Source organism: Chiloscyllium punctatum, chromosome 5 (assembly GCF_047496795.1).
Source record: "Chiloscyllium punctatum isolate Juve2018m chromosome 5, sChiPun1.3, whole genome shotgun sequence".
Lineage (NCBI taxonomy): Eukaryota > Metazoa > Chordata > Chondrichthyes > Orectolobiformes > Hemiscylliidae > Chiloscyllium > Chiloscyllium punctatum.
This window is the reverse complement of record NC_092743.1, coordinates 7,489,086-7,514,378: the sequence shown is the minus strand read 5'-3', so window position 1 is coordinate 7,514,378 and position 25,293 is coordinate 7,489,086. Positions and strand designations below refer to the sequence as shown.

The following is a 25,293-nucleotide window of genomic DNA, read 5'->3' as shown; positions in this document are numbered from 1 at the left end:
CTTCAAGGGTTTACAATGTTTCATGGGGCTTATTTTTAGAAAGAAAAGAGTCCTCTGGTGCTGAAGTTATTTTTGTCTGTTTCTTTACGTTGCAAGACGGTAAAATTGTTTGATTCCTCTGACCTTCACCTGCCAGGCATTGTCTATGTGAGCATCAGGATAGTCAGGCTGAAACCCACTTTCCTCAACACCGATATCAAAACAACATCTTGCATTTGAATAGCACCTTTAATGTGACAACATGGTCATGCGACCAAGGTGCCAAAGAGCAGATGCAAGGTGGGGTGGAGGTTCCTCAGATGCAATTAATTCTAGAAAGGGAAACTTTGAAGGCAAACATCCCACCCAAGACTAATTGAAGCCTTTAAGTGGACACTTGAAGACCAATCCCACAGTCAAAACAATCTATCCTATCAACTAACACTCAGAATTAACATGAGGCAAACATGAATTAACAGTCAAACTGCGCTTGAATATATACTACACAGACCCTAGGTTAATGAATGTGCAACTTACAAATACATTTCTGTACAGGGGTGTAACTTTAAAGATCCAACATATGAACATTTGCAGTACTTACAAATTTTATATTGTCTGCATTGTGTTCCGACTTGTCTACAAGTTGATTACAGCTGGATAGAACCCTCGTTAGGCCATATTTGCAATATAGTGTGCAGTTCCGATTGCCACACTACCAGAAGGATGTGGATGTTTTGGAGAGGGTGCAGAGATGGTTAACCAGGATGTTGCCTGGTCTGGAGAGTTTTAGTTATGAGGGGAGGTTGGATAGACTTGGATTGTTTTCACTGGAAAGACGGAGGCTGAGGAGCAACCTGAGAGAGGTCTACAAAACTATGAGATAGGGTGGGTAGGTCAGAGGCTTTTTTCCCCAGGGTGGGAAGGTCAACTACAAGAGGGCACAGGTTCAAGGTAAGAGGGGGCAAGTTTATGGGAGAGGTGTGGGGAAAGTTTTTCACCCAGAGGGTGGTGGGTGCCTGGAGTGCACTGCCAGTGGAGGTGGTGGAAATATAGACACGTTAGCAATGTTTAAGGCATTTCTTGATATACACTTGAGCGGGAGGCAAACTGAGGGATAGAAGCCGCGTATGGGAAATAAGTAGTGGGTCTAAATCAGTTCTGAGGAAGGTTCACGGGACCTGAAACGTTAACTCTGATTTCTCTTCACAGTTGCTGCCAGACCTGCTGAACTTTCCCCCCATTTCTATTTCTATTTGGTTCTAAATAAGGATTAGGAATGGGCACAGGCTTGGTGGGCCGAAGGGCCTGTTCCTGTGCTGTATTGTATTGTATTGATTTGCGAACAAACTCAGGAACACAATTCATTCACAACCCAGGGACGACCTGTAAGTTACAAATTAAATGGAAAATTCAACTGAGGCAGATCCCAAGCAGATCCACCCTGATGTAACAATAATCCTTCAATTGCTCGCTTCCTCATAAAGGGGTTTCCTTATAGAGTCATAGAGTCATACAGCAAAGAAACAGACTTCGACAATGATTTCCCTTCAATGGCAGCTCCAATGCAGTCTTCAGGCTTCCTTGCCTCTTGCAGTTGTCATTGCTACTTGCTAGTTGGTCATAACTAAGTATTTCAATGAGTAAGGAGAAACCAGTGGCTATAGGGTTGGCGAGAGGACACAGATGTAAAATGAGTGGTGTAAGAAACAGAGGGAAGCTGAAGAGAAATCCTTTATTACACAGTAGTGTGTGATTATTAGAATGTGCTGTCTGAAGCCAGGATAAAAACTGGTTCCATTTTAAATTTGAAACAAGTGTGGGATACCTTTTTAAAGGAGACCTGACCTTCAGGGCTATGAAAGAGGAGCTGAGGACTAGGTCAAATATTCCAAAGTTTCAAAGAGGACACCTCATTCAAAAAGGAGCAGGAGAATCGACGTTTCGGGCATGAGCCTGAAGAAGGGCTCATGCCGAAAACGTCGATTCTCCTGCTCCTTGGATGCTGCCTGACCTGCTGCGCTTTTCCAGCAACACATTTTCAGCTCTGATCTCCAGCATCTGCAGTCCTCACTTTCTCCACCTCATTCAAAGAGCTGACATAGGAGGCCATTCACTCCATTATATCTATGTTGTAAATTTCTGCAATTACTTGGTAATGGTTACAGAATAAGCAAAGGGTATCTTAGATCTTCAAATTAAACTTAAACAATGAGTTGTTTCAGGCTCACGTTGTGATATTTAGATTAGAATCCCTACAGTGTGAAAACACGCCACTTGGCCCAATAAGTCCACAAAAACCCTCTGAAGAGTAACCCAACCAGACTCATTCCCCTCCCCACTACTCTACATTTAGCCCTGACTAATACACCTAACCTACACATCCCTGAACACTATGGGCAATTTAGCATGACTAATTCACCGAACCTTCACATCTTTGGATTGTGGGAGGAAACCAGAGCACCCAGAGGAAACTCACGCGGACACAGGGAGAATGTGCAAACTCCACACAGTCAGTCACCTGAGGCTGGAATTGAATCCAGGTCCCTGGTGCTATGAGGCAGCAGTGCTAACCACTGAACCACCACGTTGCCATTATATTCAGTGGAGTCGACTGGAATTCTCGTTTTGGGAAGTGAGTGAGAGAGGGAAGCTCAGTGGTGTGTGATTATTGGAATGTGCTGTCTGAAGCCAGGATAAAAACTGGTTCCATTTTAAATTTGAAACAAGTATGGGATACCTTTTTAAAGGAGACCTTACCTTCATTCCTTTTAAATGAGGTCTCCTGAACTTAGAGTTAATCATGGACTTAACGGTTCAGTGGGGTGGACCCTCCATAGGATAAAAGGCCACTGGGATGGCAGTCCCTCCTTCACTAACAATCAGTAGCAGCAGTGTGTACTATTTACAAGATATACTGCAGAAATTCACCAAAGATCCTGAGACAGCACCTTCCAAACACACAACCACATCTATTTAGAAGGACAAGTCCAGCAGATGCATGGGAACAAGACCCCCTGCAAGTTCCCCTCCAAACCCCTCACCATCCTGATTTGGAAATACATCACCGTTCCTTCAGTGTCGCTGGGTCAGAATCCTGTAATTCCCTCCCTAAGGGCATTGTGGGTCTACCTACAGCACATGGACCGCAGTGGTTCAAGAAGGTAGCTCACCACCACCTTCTCAAGGGGCAACTAGGGACAGGTAATAATTGCTGGGCCCGGCCTGTGATGCTGACATCCCACAAGTGAATGAAAAATTTCCATCCTCTAAGTGTTGGAGGCCAATCATTGGATCCATTGGACAACAGCGCCAATGGAGAGGCAATGGTTGATGTTGGCACTGCACCCATCCAAGAGGTTCATTTATTTATTCCCAGTCGAGAGGTGAGTGATAGCAGGAGGAGAGTCAGGGGTAGAAGAGTCAACAGCAAGGAAAAGGAGAGGATGGTCCTGAGTTGGTCCAACCCCACACCCCATACCTGCTCCAGATCTTGGTCCCCTTGGTCAAATGCTGAATGTCTTTGGATGAGGGACCCATCAGTGTGAACAACACAAATTATTCTGGATCAGTTTGTTTCTCACAGCTTCTCCCCCCCCCCCCCCCCCAATTCACGCTCCACCTGCTGCTCAAGGAATAACAGCAGGCACAGGGCCAAGCTGTCAGCAGGCATCAATTGATCTAGTTGACAGTGGAGTGTGGATGTAATCAGGGTGGGGTGAGAAAGTGGCAGTTACCCCCTCCACCATTCCCCCAGCCAATCCCCACCTACCATCACCCAGCCAATCCCCATCCACCACCCCCCCAAGCAATCCCTATCCACCATCCTCCCAGCCAAACTCCATCCATCATCCTCATAACCAATCCCATCCACATTTGCCCCAGCCAATCTCCACCCACCATCCTCACAGCCAATCCCCACCCACTATCACCCAGCCAATCCCTATCCACCATCCTCACAGCCAATCCCCACCAACCAATCCACCCAAACAATCCCCATCCACCATCCTCCTAGCCAATCCCCGTCCACATTCCTCACAACCAATCCCCATCCATCATCCTCCCAGACAATTTCCCCATCTACCATCCTCCCAGCCGATCTCCATCCACCATTCTGCCACAGTCAGTCCCCATCCACCATTCCACTCCCAGCCAATCTCCAACCACCATCCCCAGTCAATCCCTATCCACTGTCCCCCCATCCAATCACCATCCACCATCCCCCCAGGCAATCACCGTTCACCATCCTCGTAGTCAATCTCCATTCACCTTCTTCCCAGACAGTCTCCATCCACCATCCCCCTAGCTAATCACCATCCACTATCGCCCCCAGCCAATTCCCCATCCATCATCCACCCCAGCTAATTCCCATCCACCATCCCCCAGCCAATCCCCATCGACCATTCCCCAGCCAATGCCCATCGACCATCCCCCGGCCAATCCCCATCCACGATCCCCCAGCCACAGGTGAGTGCATTTTCATGGATGGTTCCAAGAATGAGACAGTTCAGTGATGAGGTGAGAGTGAAGAGGGTGGGGACTGTTCTTCCTGGACAGAAGAAGACCGAGAGGGGATCTGATAGATGTTTCCAAAATCAGGGAGTGGGTTTGACGGTGAAGCTGTTCCCACTTTTCCTTGATGTTGACTCTCACATCACCCTTGGTTTCATTTGCATCTCAAGGGAGGCAATGGTCTAGAGGTATTAATGCTGGATTGTTAAACCAGAGACCCAGGTATTGGTCTGGGGGACCTGGGTTCAAATCCCACCACTCCCAATGGTGGAATTTGAATTCGATTTTTAAAAATCTGGAATTAAGAATCTAACGATGACCGTGCCGATTGTTGGAAAAACCCCCATCTGGTTCACTAATGTCCTTCAGGGAAGGAAGCTGCTATCCTTACCCAGTCTGGCCTACATGTGACTCCAGACCAACAGCTAATGTAGTTGACTCTTACCTGCCCACTGGACAATAAATGCTGGCCTGGCCAGGGACACCTTCATCACGTGAATGAATAAATTAAAGGAAACTTGGTGAAAAGATCAAGAACCAGAAGGCACTGAGTGTTAAAATGAGATGCAACCGAAGCAAGGGTGATGTGACAGAGAACTAACTCACTCAGTCAGTAGTTTGGGTCTGGAGTGAATGTGAGGAAAGTTGAATCAGTCATGATCCAGTTGAATGGCAAAGCAGTCTTGAGGGGCTGAATGGCCTATTCCTGCTCCTTATGGTGGAATCAGGCATTCAAGAGGGGCTTTGGATGGGTATTTGAATAGAAGTGGTGAGCAGGGATATAGGGAATAGGCAGGAGATTAGGCATTGGGGGATAGAAGTGGTACATGAACAATGGGCTGAATGGCCTCCTTCTGCACCATAATAATACGCTGATTAATTTCAACCCATAGAGTCTGAGGCAAACTCAAGTATCTCATGGTTAAACAATAGGTTTATATAAACAGAGCCATAGGTTAAAGAGGAACACAGGTATCCATCTCCATTTGAGAGAGACAGTTGGTTGTGTAACTACAGAGTAAATGTGGAGGTGTGATGAGCCTCTGCAGATAGTCACAGCCAGTTTGAGGATTGACCTCACACAGCTGGTTTTATTCTGTACTGCACTGTAGACATACAGCCAACTGAGCTGACCAACCCCACCAGAACACCAAGCAGAACTAGATAACGGTAAACGGTGAATTCGCTTTGAGAAAGATTTGGCAGAACTCCTGCCTAATTCTTCATCTTAACATTTCTCTGATGTGAATGCTGAATCACTTGGACCGTTAAAAGATTAAATCCTGCCTTCCAGGCGTTTCAATAGCTCTGACCTTGGCATAACTTCTGTCCCAATGAGGTGTTGGCTATTAGAGCTGTGTGGGGCCAGAGAGGTGACAAAGGATCACCTGGAGACACACAGAAGGGAATCAGTCAAAGGTCAAAGTTGTACCACTGCCTCCTCCCAACACTGACAGATCACTTTGGGAAGGCACCATTCACTAGTCACTGATACAAACAGTTCTTTACTAATTGTCTGCCAGTAATACAGGAAAACCAATAATGCTGCAAATCAGAAACAAAAACAGAAATTGCTGGAAAAGCTCAGCAGGTCTGGCAGCATCAGTGGAGAGAAATCAGAGTTAATGTTTCAAGTCTAATATGACTCTTCTTCAGAAGGGTCACCCAGACCCGAAACGTTAACTCTGATTTCTCTTCACTGACACCACCAGACCCGCTGAGCTTTTCCAGCAACTTCTGTTTCCGAATCCAAAGTATATTCCACTTTGAACGACGGTATAAGCCTAAAGGAGAATTTTTAAGTCAAATGTTTAGCCAACACTATTCCCAACAAACTCTGATAAGTTACATGTAGAGACTGGAGGATCTGCAATTGTTCTGCATGAAGCAGAAAGACCTACATCAGTAGGTCTGGCAGCATCTGTGGAGTGAAAAAACAAAATTAATGCTTCAAGTCTAATAAAACTCTTCTTCAGAACTTCCATGGGTTTCCGAAGAAGCATCATATTAGACTTGAAACATTAACTCCAATGCTGCCAGACCTGCCGAGTTTCTCCAGCACTTTCTGTTTTAATTGCAAATTTACAGCATTTGCAGTGATTTGCTTTTATTTGAAGGTGAAAGGGAAATTTATTGAAGATGTTCAAAATCACGGTTACGACCACAGTTTGCAAAAGTGGGGACTATTTTCTTCAAAGAGAAGGCTGAGGGGTGACTCATATTGGATGGTGCTCAAAATCATCAGGGGTCTGCGAAGAGCAGAAGCGAGAGATGAAGGGGGGGGATTTGCGAATGAGAGAGCGTTGGTTGACAGTAATTGGTAAAAGAAGCAGAGATGGCAGGAGGAAAATGCTTTTCACACAGAAAACAAACACGGGACAGGTGTAGGCCACTCAGCCCTTCCATCCTATCCCACCATTCAACAAGATGGTGGCTGATCGGATTTTAACCTCAACCCTGTATTCCTGCATATCCCTGATCATCTTTCATCCCCTTGGAAACCAAGAATCTATATCTCCCACTGCCTTAAAAAATATTTAAAGATTCTGCATTTTCTGTCCTTTGAGGAAGAGAAATTTAAAGACTCACAACCCTCTGAGAGAAAAAAACATGCTTCCTCATCTCTGTCTTAAATGGGCAAACCCTTATTTTAAAGCAATGACCCCTGGGCAGTGCGGTGGCTCATTTAGTACTGCTGCCTTACTGCACCAGGAACCTAAGTTCAGTTCCAGCCTCGGGTAACTGTCTGTGTGGAGCTTGCACATTCCCCCTTTGTGGGTTTCCTCCAGGTGCTCTGGTTTCCACCCACAGTCCAAAGATGTGCAGGTTAGAGTGGGTTGCCGATAGTGTCCAAGGATGTGCAGGCGAGCTGGGTTCACCATGGGAAATGTTGTGGGTGGGGTGCTGTTTGGCGGTCAGTGTGGACTGGGAGGGGTAAACGACCTGCTCCCACACTGTGGGGATTCTGGATGATCGAGTGCTGGGTTCTCCCACAAGAGGAAACATTCTTTCCCAATTCGACCTGGCCAAGTTACAATCAAGTCACCTCTGACAGGGTCACGGTGTGCTGCCTGACAGTGTGGTGGAGGCAGGTTCAGAAGGAAGTGAGGCCAATACAGGTCTGAAAGTAGAGCGTTCCTATGAAACCTTTGTAAGCTGAAATGGTATAAAGTGAGAAGCAATTACCATTGATTTATATGGGAAACATTTTGAGCGTTCCCAGACACAAAAATAACCCACCAAAACCTACCAAATAACACTTAAAACCAAAAATAACACAAACACATAGTAAAAGCAGAAATGATATGATAAATACAAGTAAAGTAGAAGTAATGTACATACAGTGTAGTTTCACTCACTAGAATCAGGAACACTGCAAGCACACTGGAAGGCTGAGAGGTGGTGGTCGTGACAATGGTATGTTAGAGTGAGTTGTCTGAGGTTGGGGTGGTGGGACGTACAGGAGACCAGGGTGTAGGAGAGAGAGGAAGAGGGTCATCTATTAACCCTTCCGAGGAAGGCACTTGGCGGCACCACTCTCGCTGTGTGCGCTTTTTCTTTCAGTGAGCGAAAACAGGTACTAATGTAGGGCTTTCGTAAAAGCGAGTTGGCGTAAAGTGAACGCTTGAAAAGCGGGGGATACCTGTATTTAAAAAGGAAGAATGTGCAGGGTAACAGGGAGAAAGCAGGAGACTGTCACTCAGTGAGGTGTTCCACTAAAAGAGCTAGTACTCCATGATGGAGCAAATGGCCTCCTCCTATCTGTGCTCAACTGTTCTGTGATGATGAATGGTGTAAATAGGAAGGTAATGCTTAATCTGACTGGGTGGCAGTGTCTGTAACAAGAACACGCTGATTTACAATGACTGCTTGAAGAAGCAACAAGGCTAGATAAGTGAGTTTTTTGAGAACTCAGTGCCCGAAAAGGGTCTTGGGAGTGGATTCAATTAGACCTTTCAAAAGGGAGTTAGTTTTTTTTTAAATTGTAGAATTATGGGGAAAGAGCAGGGAAATGGGACTAATGGTCTCTTTCAGAAAGCAGGCAGAAACTTGATGGGTTGAATGGTCTCTTTCAGCGCTGTAAGAATCCAACTTATCCCAGGGCTGTGATTGGCAGAGAGAGAGAGAGAGAGAGAGAGTTAGGATGGGGAGGTGGAGTCAATGCAGCTGCTGGAGACTCAGACACCATCAAAAGCACCTCGTAAGAGCTGTTTGTCAAACAGATGGGAAGGGTTTAGGTTTAAGGGTGAAATCATCCACAGCATGGTGAGATGGATCACGGAGTGTTGAAGGAGAAAAGAGAAGAGGTCTGGCAGTGATGTACACATCTTCTCTGGGCACAGGTGAGTTTCCAGAGGACTGGAGGGCAGCTGATGTGGTACTGTTATCCAAAAAAGGGGAGAAATCAGGAAATTTGGCCAGTCATAGAATAGAATCTTAGAAACTCTACAGTGTAGAAGCAGGCCAATCAGTCCACACTGCTCCTCTGACCCACACCCACTTCCCCATAACCCTTGCATTTCCCATGGCTAATTCACCCTAAGCTGCACATAGATTCCTAGGGGTGTACAGCATGGAACCAGACCCTTCGGTCCAACTCGTCCATGCCGACCAGATATCCCAACATAATCTTGTCCCGTTTGCCAGCACTTGGCTCACATCCCTCTAAACCCTTCCTATTCATATACCCATCCAGCTGCCTTTTAAATGCTGTAATTGTACCAGACTCCACCACTTCCTCTGGTAGCTCCTTCCATACCCTTTGGACTGTGGAAAGAAACCGGAGCAAACTCATGTAGACACGGGGTGAATGAACTTGAAGCCCTCACTTTCTGGCAAACAAGGAAATGATTCACCTTGGAGTGTAGTCACATTAAGTCAGAATTCTCGTGAGCAGGACCAGTCCCAGAGCTGCTTGAATTTAGGAAAAGCAATTAAACCAATTAACACAATTTCTCTCAACACATTTGAATTTGAGACACAGGAGAGCAGAATGCATCTTGAGGTGGGCTGCAAACACATTGCATTTTGAATAATGGCTGGGTTTGGGCATGTTCGTGTGTGTGCGTGAATGTGTGAGAGTGTGAGTGTGTGTATGTGTGTGTGTATGTGTGTGTGTGTATGAGTGTGTGTGAGTGTGTGTGTATATGTGAGTGTGTGTGTGAGTGTGTGTATGTGTGAGTGCGTGTATGTGTGTGTGTATGTGTGTGTGTGTATGAGCGTGTGTGTATGTGTGAGTGTGTGTGTGTGTGTGTGTGTATGTATGAGTGTGTGTGTATGTGTGTATGAGTGTGTGTGTATGTGTGTATGAGTGTGCGTGTGTGAGTGTGTGTGTATGTGTATGTGTGAGTGTGTGTGTGTGTGTGTGTATGTGTGTGTGAGTGTGTGTATGTGTGTGAGTGTGTGTATGTGTATGTGTGAGTGTGTGTGTATCAATGTGTGTGTGTGTGAGTGTGCCTATGTGTGTGAGTGAGAGTGTGTGTGTATATGTGTGTGTATGAATGTGTGTGTGTATGTGTGTGAGTGTGTGAGTGTGTGTGTGAGTGTGTGTGTGTATATGAGTGTGCATGTATGTGTGAGTGTGTGTGTGAGTGTGTGTGTATGTCTGAGTGAGTGTGTGTATATGTGTGAGTGTACGTATGAGTGTGTGTATGTGAGTGTGTGTGTGTCTATGTGTGTATGTATGTGTGTGTGTATGTATGTGTGTGTGCCTATGTGTGTTTGTGTGTCTATGTGTGTATGAGTGTGCGTGAGTGTGTGTGTGTCTGTGTGCGTGTGTATGTGTGTGTGTCTATGTGAGTGTGTGTGTGTCTATGTGAGTGTGTGTGTGTGTGAGTGTGTGTATAAGTGTGTGTGTGTCTATGTGAGTGTATGTGTGTGTGTGTGATTGTGTGTGTGTGTCTGTGTGTGTTTGTGAATGTGTGTGTGTCTATGTGTGTGTATGAGTATATGTGTATGTGTGTGTGTCTATGTGTGTGTGTGTGTGTGTCTATGTGTGTGTGTGTGTGTGTGTGTGTCTATGTGTCTATGTGTGTGTGTGTGTGTGTGTGTGTGTGTGTCTATGTGTGTGTGTGTGTGTGTGTGTGTCTATGTGTCTATGTGTGTGTGTGTGTGTGTGTGTGTCTATGTGTGTGTACAGAAGCTACCTCACACCAGTACTAAACAAGTACCTCTGGGATCCCTGAGGAAATCTCCGGCTGGTTTCGCTCCTTCACCGGGGTATTGGGCCTGTTGGATTTTTCCAGTCGTGACTCTCAGAAAAGCTCAGTGGTGACAATTAATCATCAACAGTGAGAGAAAAAAAACAACACCCCCCACCCCCCCCCCACCCCCCCACCCAACCACCACAAAGTTCAACAGGCCCCAGATCACTATGGGAGAGTTTAACTTGACATGCTGAGTCATTTGTTTACAGGGATTTTGCCAAGAATCCTGTAGGGGATTCAGTTTGCTGATGGGAGATATGTATAAAATCTCTTCTAAGTTTGTGTTCTATTCTGCGGGACATGATTCTAAGTGCGAGCAGATGAGCACACCCTGTTGTACTCCCAGGTTAGCCCCAGCATTGCGTTTACTGGAAGGTACTCAGGCTGAGTTCCAGATTGGCAACGCCATGCTATTCACCTCGATGTGTACCAAAGGTAGGCACAAGTTACAAAAGAGCCAGAGATTGAGGGCAAGGATGAGTCACGTGAACGAAACATGTTGCTGTTTACCGGAAAGGGTGGAGGAAACAGAGTACATTACAGCTGGCTTGTCTCAAAGCTGTTATCTGACACCAGTCGTACGTGATGCTTCACCAGGTAAAATAACTGAGTGGCTTGCTGAGATACCCAGAAGCAAAAAAAAGACATTTTGCATTTATGTAGCACCCACCCTGAGTGAAAGATGAGCCAATTGAGTGCTTTACAACCAATGTAGCCCTTGACCTTTGATACTCAGCAAGATCCACAAATAGCAATGAGATAATGATCATATAATCCAATTTTATTGACTTTGATCACAAGGACTCATAATTGGCCAGGACATCAGGAAGAAATTTCCAACTGTTCCTCAAATATCACTGAGGCATCTTTTTTCTCTTCTGTTTATTTGATTTATTTGTTTGCTTTATTTATTATCACCTGCATATTGTTGCAAACTTGTTGTGGTTTAGAATCAGATCAGCCAGACTCTTATTGAATAGCGGGTCAGGCTCAAAGGGCTGAGTGGCCTGTTTGTGTTCCCTGTTTGTACATTCATGGGGTCATGAGACCACCTCAGTACATTGGGATCAGGTGACATCACTTGTCAACCTTGTGTTGAATATGGGGAGAAAAATCAGAACAGGGGACCAAGTTGGATGATCAGCCGTGAGCATATTGAATGGTGGAGCAGGTTCAAAGGGCCGAATGTCCTCCTCCTGCTCCTAGTTTTTATGTCAATCCTCCCAACACAACTTCCGGTAAGATGGCAGTGGAACAGGGCTTGTCAGCCTGGGCTCCTCAGGTCTCACAACACTCTGAGAGAATAAAATATTTCCTCAGAATTTTGAATGGATGGCCCCGTGTTTTTAAACTATGACCACTAATTCTAGATTCGCCCACACGAGGAAGCATCCTTTCTGCATCCACCCTGTCAAGTCCCCTCAGGATCTTATTTATTTCAGCCCAGTCACCTCTGACTCTTCTAAACTCCAGAGGATACAGGCCCAAGCCTGTTTAGCCTTTCCTCATAAGGCAATCCACTCTTTTCAGGGATTAGACTCAGTAAACTTTCTCTGAACTGCTTCCAATGTATTAACACCCCTCTGTAAGCGCGGTGACCAGTCCTGTACACTGTGCCCCACATGTGGTCTCACCAATGCCCTGTATAACTGAAGCATACCCTCCCTAATCATGCACTCGGTGACTCTTCCCATTACATTCTGTGACCTTTCCTAATGAAGAGCTTATGCCTGAAACATCGACTCTCCTGCTCCTCGGACATTGCCTGACGTGCCGTGTTTTTCCAGCACCACGCCTTTTGACTCTGACTCTCCAGCATCTGCAGTCCTCACTTTCTCCGACTTGCTGTACCTGCATACTAACCCTCTGACACCCTCTGCGGTGTGACCAGAGATCGCACTCCACAAACAACTCTGCGGGTGTGGATGGAGAGAGAATTCACAGCAGTGTGAGACAGAGCTGTGAATATTGGGAGGGGGGTGGGGAGGGTCAGCTCTTGAGGTTACGATGGAAATTTGAAGCTAATGCAGAACATTAACTCTTCAAAAGATTTCAACCATAAAGTCTCTTGAGATTAGCTCACATGTGAAACATATTTGTCTTTTATTCATGGTCACATGCAGCTCACAGTGCAGGGTCATTAACATAGTGAAATGTTCCAAACTGTTTCCTCAGGAAGTTAGCAAAATGGAATCTGAGACAGAGTCACATACGAAGATGTTAGAGTTGGGTGACAAAAGCATGACAATTGATAGCGTTCCACAGGGGCTACTAGAGAATAAAAGACAGCATCTTTTCAACAATACCTACCCATAATATATTATAGAGGCTTAGGAAATCATGAAGGATATGGAACGGGTAAATAGATGAGGTCTTTTCCCTTGGAGTGGGACAGGCGAGAACTAGAGAGCATCGGCTTAGGATGAGAGCGGAAAGAGGGGCAACCTTTTCCACACAGAGGGTGGTGGGATATGGAATGAGCTGCCAGAGGAAGTGGTGGAGGCTGGCAGCGTTTAAAACTAGCAGCATTTAAAAGGCATCTGGATGGACACCTAATAGGTAGCTAAAAACAATGACTGCAGACCAGATTCTGGATTAGTGGTGCTGGAAGAGCACAGCAGTTCAGGCAGCATCCGAGGAGCTTCGAAGCTCCTCGGATGCTGCCTGAACTGCTGTGCTCTTCCAGCACCACTAATCCAGAACCTGAATAGGAAGGGTTTGGAGGGATATGGGCTGAGTGCTGGCAAATGGGACAAGATTAGGTTGGGATATCTGGTTGGCGTGGATGAGTTGGACCGGAGGGTCTGTTTCCATGCAACGATGCTGTCACTCAGTGTAAGAGATTGGCGCTGTTAGTTGTATTTAATAATGGTTAATTCCACCACTGGTTGCTGCGTTGGGCATCAGCTACCTCCCTCCCCACTGCTCCCTCATATTCATGTCATTGTTACTTCCAGATGTGACTATTCCAGTGGTTTCGTCAGTAGCGTCCTGACCACGAGCACTCTAACCCTGAGCTGAGCCGAATCTCTGCTAGCCACGTTCTAACTTGCACCTGGACATTGACCAATACTGGCCTCTTGAGCATTACCTTGATCTTGAAATTCTTGCCTTTGGTTTTGAAAGCCTTCTCCACCCCTGTCAGCTCCTCTAACCCCATGAAACTCCAAAGTATTCCCCTTTCGTGGTCCTCTTGACCAGCACTGATTTTAATCACTCCGCCACTAACCAATGCATCTTCAGCTGCCTGGCCCCTAAGTTCCGAAATTTCCTCCCTCAATAGTCATCCAAAGGCTCAAACTAATGCTCGAGGGTCATGGGTTCAATCCCACCATGACTGCTGGTGGAGTTTAAATTTGATTAATGAATGAGGAATATAAATCTATCACACTGAAAGACAGAAAGTGCTGGAGAAGCTCAGCAGGTCTGGCAGCGTCTGCAGAGAAAGAGAAACAGAGTTAGCGTTTCGAGTCCAATATGAGTCATCCTCAGAGCTTCCTTGAATTTCCAAAGAAGAATCATATCAGACTCAAACTATTAGTAGCTGCCCGACCTGCTGAGTTTAATGTTTCAAGTCCACTGAACCTTACTAAGAACCTTCTTCCGAAAGGAAATCTATTCTGAGTAATGTGCCATTAAATTATCATGGATTGTTGCTAAATTTCCACCTACTTCACTAACGTCCTTTTGGAAAGATAATTGTAGCCCTTACTCGGTCTGGCCTACACATGACTCCAGACCCACAGCAGTGAGGTTGACTCTTATCTGCCCATCTGATTGATGGGCCGAATGGCCTGCACTCACACTGCAGGGATCCTATGAAACGATCTTAGTATGTCACTTGGTTCAAGGCCAGTTAGGAATGGGCAACAAATGCTGGTCTTGCCACTGACATCCAGAAAGAATAATGGGAAAAAAGAAATCACACACTATCTACCAAAGGACGGCACGGTGGCTCGGTGGTTAGCACTGCTGCCTCATAGCACCAGGGTCCCAGGTTCGATTCCAGCCTCGGGAGACTGTGTGGAGTTTGCACATTCTCTCTGTGTCTGTGTGGGTTTCTTCCCACAGTCCAAAAATGTGCAGGTTAGGGTGGATTGGCTGTGCTAAATTGCCCATAGTGTGAGGTACATTAGTCAGAAGGAAATGGGTCTGGGTGGGTTACTCTTCGGAGGGTCGGTGTGGACTGGTTGGGCCGAAGGGCCTGTTTCCGCACTGTAGGGAATCTAAACCTCGCTTTCACTCCTCCTTAAACACACCTCTTTGACCCAGTTTTTGGTCACATGTCCTAATATTTCCTTATGAGATTTGGCGCCAAAGTTTATCTGATAATCACTCTTGTGGGGCTGCTTTTGTACATCGCATGACATTAAAGGTACTCTATAAATGTGAGTGGTTGTTAACTCTTTCCCACACTCTCTCCCTTTCCTGAGAGATATCTTTCGACTGTCCTCGCCAAAAGTTCAGACTGATTTACCCCTCTCTGTTCCAGTGCTCAAAATGTCCCTCAGAACACAAATTAAGTATTTTGATCAATGCGCATCATGTGTAGCATAATGGCACTTAAACTTATTACAATCTCTCGTAAAATAACACTCCACGGAGGCAGGCCTTTCAGTCCATTTTGCCTGCACTAGCTCTTTTGATGAACTAACCAAATTACTCCTCAGTTCTTTTCCTGTTCATTTCTTCAGATAATTAGTTGACGCACGCAACGCCATGAACCAAGGGCTAGAATACAGGATTGGATTAGGCAGACTGCTTAATGCGTGATGACTGACTGGGCATGATGGGCCGAAGGGCCTTTTTCTGTGTTGTTAAAACCTCTGTGACTCCAACAATGCGTATCCAATTCCATTTAAAAGTAACCACTTTTCTAACACCCTTCCAAGCAACACACAGATCACAACAACACGTTACATTTTGAAAAGATAATTTGATGACATTGCCGCACCACCACCTTCTCCCCTGGAATAAGAGCGTTACAGTTCTCATTGCAGGGACGATGTTTAATCAGGAGCGCGTGTCCGAAAACACAGGGGTAATCTTCAGCCAATGTTCGAGGTCCCAAAGGCATGTATACTTTACTGGCTTACAATCGGAAAGGAAAGACACTTCACACAGAGTTTCTTACCAGTGAGTTCGTTTTCTGAAAGGTTACCCTTTGTTGTGAAGGTAATTAAAACCAACTGGCTGCCAGCCATAAACAGATGTTAACAAACTTCATCAATCTTCAAAACAGAAATCTGATGAAACCTCCTGCTCATCACAATCATTGAATGTTTTCAAGAAGGTATTAGATATAATTCTTAAGACTAAAAGGATCAAAGGACTTCAGGGGGAATTGGGAGCAGGGACTGAGTTGGATGCTCAGCTATGATCATATCGAATGGTGGAGCAGGTTCAAAGGACCGAATGGCTTATTCTCCCCCTATTGTCTATGACCCATTGTGGAGAAGGGTCCCTGGACCGAAATGTTAACTATGCTTTTTTCTCCACAGTTGCTGCCAGACCTGCTGAGTTTTTCCAGCAATTTATGATTTTGTTTCCTATTTTCCGTGATTCCATCATCTCCTGCTTTAGTTCTTTCATGCAACATGGTGGCTCAGGGGTTAGCACTGCCAGGGACCTGGGTTTGATTCCCGCCTACGGCAACTGTTTGAAGTTTGCATGTTCTCCTAGTTTCTGTGTGGGCTTTCTCCCACAGTCCAAAGCTGTGCCAGTTAGGTGGATTGGCCATGGGAAATTGCCTACAGTGTTCAGGCTAGGTGGGCTAGCCATGAGAATTGGAGGGTCTTAGAGATGGGGTGGGTCTGTGGGAGCTGCCCTTTAGAGGGTTGATATGGACTCAATGGGCTGAATGGCCTGCTTCCACTCAGTAAGCATTCTATGATGTTTTGCCAGTTACCTTACGCCTGTCTGCCTAGGTCACTGATCTCCTGTCTTATTTCCTCAATCCAAAATCCTGTCTCATTTTAAAACTCTTTATTGAAATTTGCCTTAACCTTTTCTCATCTAAAGATTAACAAGTTATCTTTAGAGCATCAAGATTAACTTTCAACACAAGTCCTGTTCCGATTACCTCTCCACTTTAGGCATACCACTCCTCAGTGAGGAGCCCTTTGCACTTGGTTGGAAACGGATTGTGTTCTATATCTGTACCCAGCTCAGCTTTACCAGGGCCCCAGGGGAGACAGTGGTCCAGTAATAGCATCACTGGTCTAATCATCGAGAAGCTCAGTCTGACTCTCCGCTGACAAAGGTTCAATCCCCACCCTAGCAACTGGTGCAATTTAAATTCAATTCACAGCAGCTTGAATTGGAAGTTAGTCCTAGTAATGGTGACAGTGAAGCTATCGTTGATTTTCATAAAGCTCGTCTGGATTTACTGAAATATTCTGAGCAGCAGGATTAATCAACATTTGGAAAGGCAGGAATAGTTAGCATGGAATTGTTGGAGGGCGATCCTATACGACCAATTGAGTTTTTCTGAAAAGATGACTACACATACTGATGACGGTAGAGCAGTTGGTGTGGTTTACATGGATCTCATTAAGGCTTTTGACAAGGTCCCACATGGGAACCTGGCTACAAAGATAAGAGCCCATGGAATCCAAGGCAAGTTGACAAAATGGATGCAAAATTAGCTTTAAAAGAGGAGGCAAAGAGTGATGGTGGAGGCTTGTTTTTTTTAATTGGAAGCCTGTGACCAGAGGTGTACCACAGCGATGAGACTATTCTGCCCCTTTAACAAGGTTATGTTGTCCTTGTTTTTTTTTCAAGAGGGGTCATAAAGGCAGTGGTGCTGACATGGCTGACAGACACTCCCAATCAGAGGACGCCTTTAGGTCTTATTTTTAAAACAGTTGTGAAATGGAAGGGTAGTGCCCAATTCTCCCAGTTCAGGTTTTCCCAGCTTGGTTTGGTACTAAAACCTGCTAGGGACCTAGAGAAGCAGCTACAGTAAGAAGAGATTCCGTGCTTCAACAGATGTTTCTTACCTGGAGTTTTCTCTCTGAAACCTCTACAGCCTGTAAGAAGCTGTGTTCGAATTTACCTTTTACCAAGGGGTGTGTTTATGGGATGTTGCGGGATTTGGAACAGCTTTGTTAAGTTCTGTGGAGTCAATTGGGTTTTCAACTAAGTTGTTATTCTAAATTCTGTTCTCTTTTGTTTGTGTTTCATTTATAGTGTTTAAATGAATTCTGTTTTGTTAAGGCTGAGTGGTTTGACCAGCTGTATCACTCCTGGAATATCCACTTCACATCCACTGACAAAAAGAATAAGATGTTAAGGTCTCGGCTACTTTCTTAAAATGTTTTAACAGGGATCAGTGAAGGGAATCTTGCTGTTTGTTATATACATTAGCAACTCGCATATGAATATAAAAGGTTTAATTAGCAAGTTTACAGATGACACCAAAATTGCTGGTATTATTGATAGTGGAGAGGGTAGACTCAGGCTACAGTTTGATACTGATTAGCCGGTAAATGGAGCAGGTGAAATTTAAATCTGATAAGTGCAAGGTGTTGCATTTTTGGAGGTCTAATAAGGGAAGGATATACACAATGAATGATAGGTCCCTATGGAATACTGAGGAACCTTGGTGCAAAAGTCTATAGATCCCTGAAGGTGTCAGCATAGGTAGGCAGGGTGGGGAAGAAGGCATATGGGATACTTGCCTTCATTAGCTGGGGTGTAGAACATAGGAACAGGAAAGTCTTGTTACAACTTTATAAAGCATTGGTTAGGCCACAGCTGGAATACTGTGTGCAGTTCTGGTCACCACACTGTAGGAAGGATGTGATTGCGCTGGAGAAGGTGTAGAGGATGTTGTTTGGGATGGAAAGCCTCAGTTATGAGGTGAGACTGGATAGGCTGGGATTGGTTTCCCTGGAGCAGAAGAGGCTGAGAGGGGATCTGATTGAGGTGTACAACATTTTGAGAGACAGGGTGGGTTGTGAGAATCTTTTCCCCGTGGCAGATGTATCTAAGACCAGAGGGCACAGGTTTAAGGCGAGGTGGAAGTGGTTTGGAGGAAATCTGAAAAAGCTTTTTTGCCCCAGAGGGTGGTAGGAATATGGAATGTGCTGCCTGAGAGGGTGATGGGGGCAGGTACTCTCATAATATTTAAGAAGCATTTGGACAAGCACTTAAAATGCCAGGGCACAGTGCAGGTAAATGGGATTGGTGTAGCTTGGTGTTTGTTGGGCAGCATTGGCATGATGGGCTGATGGGTCTGTTTCCATGCAATATGACTCTATGCCTCTAATGTCTTTAGGAAAGGTAATCTACCATCATTTCCTGATGATGGGCTTTTGCCCGAAACATCGATTTTCCTGCTCCCCGGATGCTGCCTGACCTGCTGTGCCTTTCCAGCACCACTCTGATCTTGAATCTACCATCCTTACTTAGTTTGCCTTACATGTGACTCCACACTCTTCACTTCCCCCCCCCCCCCCCCCCCCCCGAAACAGCCTGAACAAGCCGAGCCATTCAAATGATAATTGGGAAGGAACAGAAAGTACCAGTCTAATCGATGACGCCAACATCCTAAGAAATAAATGAATCTAAGAGAGCAAGAATATCCAGGAAGCTGCAGGGCGGTCGGTCTAACCCCATTGGTGGGGAGACTACTGGAAGCAATTCTGGGGAATTGAAACAATCTGCATTTGGAGAGACAGGGATTAGTTAAGAACAGTCAGCAAGTCTTTGTTAAAGGGACACATGCCTGACTAATTTGTGTGAAATAATTTGAAGAGGTACTCAGGTGTGTAGATGAGAGCAATATATTTGACGGAGTCCACTTCATGTGTCTGAGCTCAGATACTAACCCAGCCCAGTATAATGGGGTGAGTTCAACAATGGACATACAGATTTTTATAACCCAGGTACTAGTGACATCTCTCAGTCATGTGGCATTCAGAAAGGTAAATAAATGGGGAACTTCATTTGCAAAATCCATTGGGAGATGCATAAAATAGGCTTTATGTTCATTTATGGCATGTGGGTGTCACTGGCTGGGTCACCATTTACTGCCCATCCCTAGTTGCCCCTTGAGAAGGTGGGGGTGAGCTGCCTTCTTGAACCGCTGCAGTCCATGTGCTGTAGATAGACCCACAATGCCCTTAGGGAGGGAATTCCAGGATTTTGACCCAACGACACTGAAGAACGGTGATATGTTTCCAAGTCAGGATGGTGAGGGGCTTGGAGGGGAACTTTTAAATGGTGGTTTCTGCTGCTATTGTCCTTCAAGAATTTATACACACTCAGGCCCTCGTGATCCTCTGTACTTTCTGGGATCCTACCATTCACAGTAGAATTCCACTCTTTGTTAATTTGCTCAAAATGCAAGAACTCAAACCTTTCAGGATTAAATCCCATTTGCATTGTTCAGCCCATCTGACAAGCTGGTCTACATGGTCCTGGAGTTTAAGGCTTTCCTCCTCACTGTATGCCATGTCACCAGTGTTCATGTTATCTGTGAACTCACTGATCATACATCTTACATTCATGTCTTGATCATTAATGTACACAACAAACAGCAAGCAACCCAGTGCTGAACCCAATGGTATGCCACTGAGCAAATTTTCAGTTGCTTTCTAGATGGAAGAGGTTGTAGATTTGGAAATTGCTGTCTAAGGGGCCTTGGTGAATTTCTGCAGTGCATTTAGGAGATGGTACACACTGCCGCTACTGAGATCAGTGGGTGAGGAAGTCAATGTTGAAAGTGGTGGATGGTGTGTGATTGGGCAGGAGGCTTTGGTTAACTGATGGTTTGGGCCAGTTGGGTCTGCTTTGAGTGTTCATAATATATTTTTAGTGGAACACAATCTGACTGGTGATCCATAGCCTCCTATGTGCTGGCATTTTAAGTGTATGTCCAGATGCTTCTTAAATGTTGTGAGAGTACTTTCATCCACCACCCTCTCAGGCAGCACATTCCACATTTCCACCAGCCTCTGCATGAGAAAAATATTTCTCAGATCTCCTGTCAACCACTTACTCCTTACCTTATACCTATGCCCTCTGGTCTTAGACAGATCTGCCATGTTATTTATTGGAATTTGGTTGGGTCCAACTCAGATGTTGGACATGGATGCACTAAGAGGCATTTTTGAAGTTTTGGGTCAAGAATTTGGGACAAAAACAGCTTCACTTTGGATAGGTTCCCAGCTCTCATTCTGGTTGGATTTGATCCACTGAGTGAGAAATGTACTCATACTCTCTCCAGGCGGGGCTGACAATCCAAGGGTGCTCCACTCCTCTGAGGGGAAAACATTCCTCACAAATCTCAGTCCTGAAGAAGGGTCACTGGACCAAAATGGTTACCTCGACTTTTTCCCCACAGATGCTGCTGGACCTGCTGAGTTTCTCCAGTGGTTTTGTTTTTGTGTTTTTGATGTCAGTCCTGGATGGCATGGTACAAGCAGACTAGCTCTATAAACCACGCAAGCTACTGTTCCTGCTGAACATTGCTGCCACCATCCTCTGTACACAAAGCACAGGACCTCCTTAGTCTTATCCGGGAGATAGAGAAACACTTCCTGGTCTAACTAGCAGACATGAACAAGGTTTAGTTTCTTGTCTGTGAGCATCTTGTTACATACATTGACATTGATGGACATTGTTCCTGAGACTTTGAGGAGGTTCCAACACTCCTTCGAGATCCCCCACTGTTCTGTCATCAAGTCCATATGACATCATCATAGTGGGTGGTGCTTCTGGCAGTCCTTGGTGTTAACTCTTTTAGACTCATATACAACAACCTCATATGAGACCTTGTCCCCACGTTTTAAACTCTCAAAGAATTCCATATGTTTTACTAAGATCGCCTCTAACTTTGCCCGTTCTATTGAACAGCTCCTCATGAAGCTGCCCTTTCATTAGTGGGATCCGTCTGGTGAGCTGTGAACTCTAGAATAATGAGAACAAAGAACAATACAGCACAGGAACAGGTCCTTCAGCCCTCTTAGCCTGCGCTGGCACATTTTGCCTTTCCATATTAAAACTGTCTTCGTTTACAGGATCTGTATCCCTCTATTCCTTTCCTATTCATGTATTCATCCAATGAATGCTACTATTGTGTCTGCTTCCACCTCCTCCTCTGACAGCGCGGTTCAGGCACTAACCACCCTCTCTGTGAAAAATGTGTCTCACACATCTCTTTTAAACTCCACCCCCCTGCTCCTTGAACCTGTGTCCCCCAGTAATCGACCTCTCCACCCTGGGAAAAAGCCTCAGAATTTCCACTCTATCCATGCCATTAACAATCTTATAAACTTCTATCAGGTCACCCCTCAACCTCAAACCCAGTCTATCCAACCTTTCTTCATTGCTAAAATCCCCCATCCCAGGGAACATCCTGGTAAACCTTTTCTGTACCCTCTGCAAAGCATCCACACCCTTCTGGTAGGGTGGTGACCAGAACTGTATCCAATAATCCAAGTGTGGCCTAACTAAAGTTCTGCAAAGCTGCAGCATAACTTGTCTATCCTTATACTCAATGCCCCTTCCAATGAAGGTAAGCATGCCATAGGCCATTTTTACTCCCTTATCTACCTGCACTGCCACCTTCAGTGATCTGTGGGCCTGCACACCCAGATCCCTCTGCATATCATTACTCCTAACGGTTCTACCATTCACTGTATAATTTCCACCTATATTTGACCTTCCAAAATGCATCACCTCACATTTGTCTGGATTAAACTCTAATTGCTACTTTTCTGCCCATGCCTCCAACTGATCAATATCCTTCTGTATCTTCTGACAATCCTCACTACCCACAACTCCACCAAATTTTCCATCATCCACAAACATACTAATTAAATCAGACATGTGTTTCTCCCAATCATTTGTGTGGACCATGAACAGCAGAGTTCTACTAGTCTCAACCCTCCCTTTGGAAAAGCATCCTTCCCCCACTAGTCTCTGTCTCCTATGACTAAGCCAGTTCTGTATCCCTCTTGACAGCGACCCCCTGATATTATGTGACCTCACCTTTTGTACCAGTCTGCCATGAGGGACCTTGTCAAAGGCTTTTACTGAAGTCCATGTCGACAACATCAACCGCTTTTACCTCATCAATCATCTTCGTTACCTCCTCAAAAAACTCGATCAAGTTAATGAGGCATGACCTCCCCTGCACAAAACCATATTGTCTATCGCTAATAGAGCCATTTGCTCCTAAATGTGTATGGATCTTGTCCCTGGGAATCGTTTCCAATAATTTCCCTACCACTGATGTGAGGCTTATGGGACTGTAATTTCCTGGATTATCCCTGCTTTCCTTCTTTAACAATGGGACAATATTGTCTATTCTCCAGTCCTCTGGAACCTCACCTGTGGCCAAAAAGGATACAAAGACATCTGTCAATGCTCCAGAAATTTGTTCTCTTTCCTTCCTCAATATTCTGGGGTAGATCCCATCAGGCCCTGGGCCTTAATACTTTTTAAGATGCACAACACCTCTTCCTTTTTAATAACAACTTGGCTTAGAAAGTTGACACTCTCTTCCCTGAGATTATCCTCCACCAGTTCCTTCTCTTTGGTGAATACTGTCAAAAATCACACAACACCTTCTGAAAGAGCAAGGCTTGGAAGGTTTATGTTGTCAAGTAAACCTGTTGGATTATAATCTGGTGTCGTGTGATTTTTGACCTTGTCCAACCCAGTCCAACACTGGCACCTCCACATCATGGTGAATACTGACACAGAGAAGCAGACTTACTGAAACATACATGATTCTTAGGGGATTTGACAGGGTGGATGTGGAAAGGTTGTTTCCCCCTTGTGTGAGAGTCTAGGACCACACGGAATAATCTCAGAATAAGGGGTCACACATTTAAGACAGAGATGAGGAGGAATTTCATCTCTCAGAGGAGAGTGAATCTGTGGAATTCTTTACCTCAGAGGGCTGTCAAGGCTGGGGCATCGAGTATATTCAAGGCTGAGAGAGACAGATTTTTAATTAGGAAGGGGAATCAAAAGTTATGGGGAAAAGGCAGGGAGGTGGAGTGGAGGATTGTCAAATAAACTATGATCTCATTGAATGATGGAGCGGACTCGATGGGCTGAATGGTCTACTTCTGCTCCTCCGTCTCATGGTCTCTTCTAGCCAAGTGTATCCTTCCTCACGGAGAGATAGATAGCCAGTCGGTGGGGCATCAGACTGTTAATCAGAGAGTCCAGGGCTTAGGGCTCTGACTGAGCAGTGTTTTTGAGGTGTTCTGGTGTGGTGGTAGTGTCTCCATCTCTGAGTTAGGAGATGTGGTTTCAAGTCCCACCTGTTTTAAAGATGTGTCATAACATCCTTGAAAAGGGTGGGGGTGTGTGTGAGTTTGTCTGTGTGGGTATGTGTATGAGTCTGTGTGTGTGTGTGAATGTCTGTGTGTATGTGAAGTGTGTGTGTGTGTGTGTCTATGTGTGTAGGTGTATGAGTGTGTATGTGTGTATGTGGTATGTGTGGCGATATGTCTGTGGAGTGTGTGTGTCTGTGGAGTGTGTGTGTCTGTGGAGTGTGTGTGTGTGTATATCTATGTGTGTTTCTGGAGTGTGTGTGTATCTGTGTGTCTGTGGAGTGTGTGTCTATGTGTGTATGTGGTGTGTCTGTGTTTCTGTGGAGTGTGTGTGTGTGTGTGTGTCTGTGGAGTGTGTGTGTGTGTATCTATGTGTGTCTCTGGAGTGTGTGTTTGTATCTGTGTGTCTGTGGAGTGTGTGTCTATGTGTGTATGTGGTGTGTCTATGTGTGTCTGTGTGTCTATGTGTTTCTGTGGAGTGTGTGTGTGTGTCTGTGGAGTGTGTGTGTGTGTGTCCATGTGTGTCTGTGTGTGTATGTGGAGTGTGTGCGTGTGTGTGTGTGTCTATATGTGTAGGTGTATGAGTTTGTATGTGTGTATGTGGTATGTGTGTCGATGTGTCTGTGGAGTGTGTGTGTCTATGTGTGTCTGTGGAGTGTGTGTGTGTGTCTATGTGTGTCTGTGGAGTGTGTGTATGTGTCTATGTGTGTCTGTGTGTGTCTGTGGTGTGTGAGTGTGTCTATGTGTGTGCATGTGTGTGTCTATGTGTGTCTGTGTGTGTTTATGTGTGTCTGTGTGTGTGTTTATGTGTGTCTATGTGTGTCTGTGGAGTGTGTGTATGTGTCTATGTGTGTCGGTGTGTGTGTGTCTATGTGTGTCTGTGTGTGTGTGTATTGTCTAACTGGAGCAAGAGTTTGTTACTTTTATACATCAATCAGCTTGCAATACAATGTTATTTGCCTTACTAATTGCTTGACTGTGCCTTCAGTGTAAATATTGCATTCACATCAAACTGACGGTCAGTGAATGTTTGTGCAAATAAAACTCTTCCGATCCAGATCTGAAATGCTCCAATGGGAACGTTTGATGAGAACAGCAAATCACTCATTTCATTGCAGCCTCATATCAAAATGAACAAATTGCTGTTAACAAATACTGTTAGATTAACTCAAAACTCTAAAATGAGACTGGGTTGATCCACTTATTACTGGACTTTGTAATTCCTGCCTTTGGTGAAAGTTGATTTGCACTGGGGATGAGGCAGTTTTAATTGTAATCCCCTCAGTCATCTCTCCTTATTT

The 25,293-nt window shown here is 45.1% G+C and overlaps 1 protein-coding gene across 3 annotated transcripts in view; it reads left to right on the top strand.

The window, feature by feature from the left end:
- The window catches only part of LOC140476859 (carbohydrate sulfotransferase 9-like), a 151,920-nt gene that overhangs the window by 40,571 nt on the left and 86,056 nt on the right, over window positions 1–25,293 (top strand). The window lies entirely within an intron of this gene.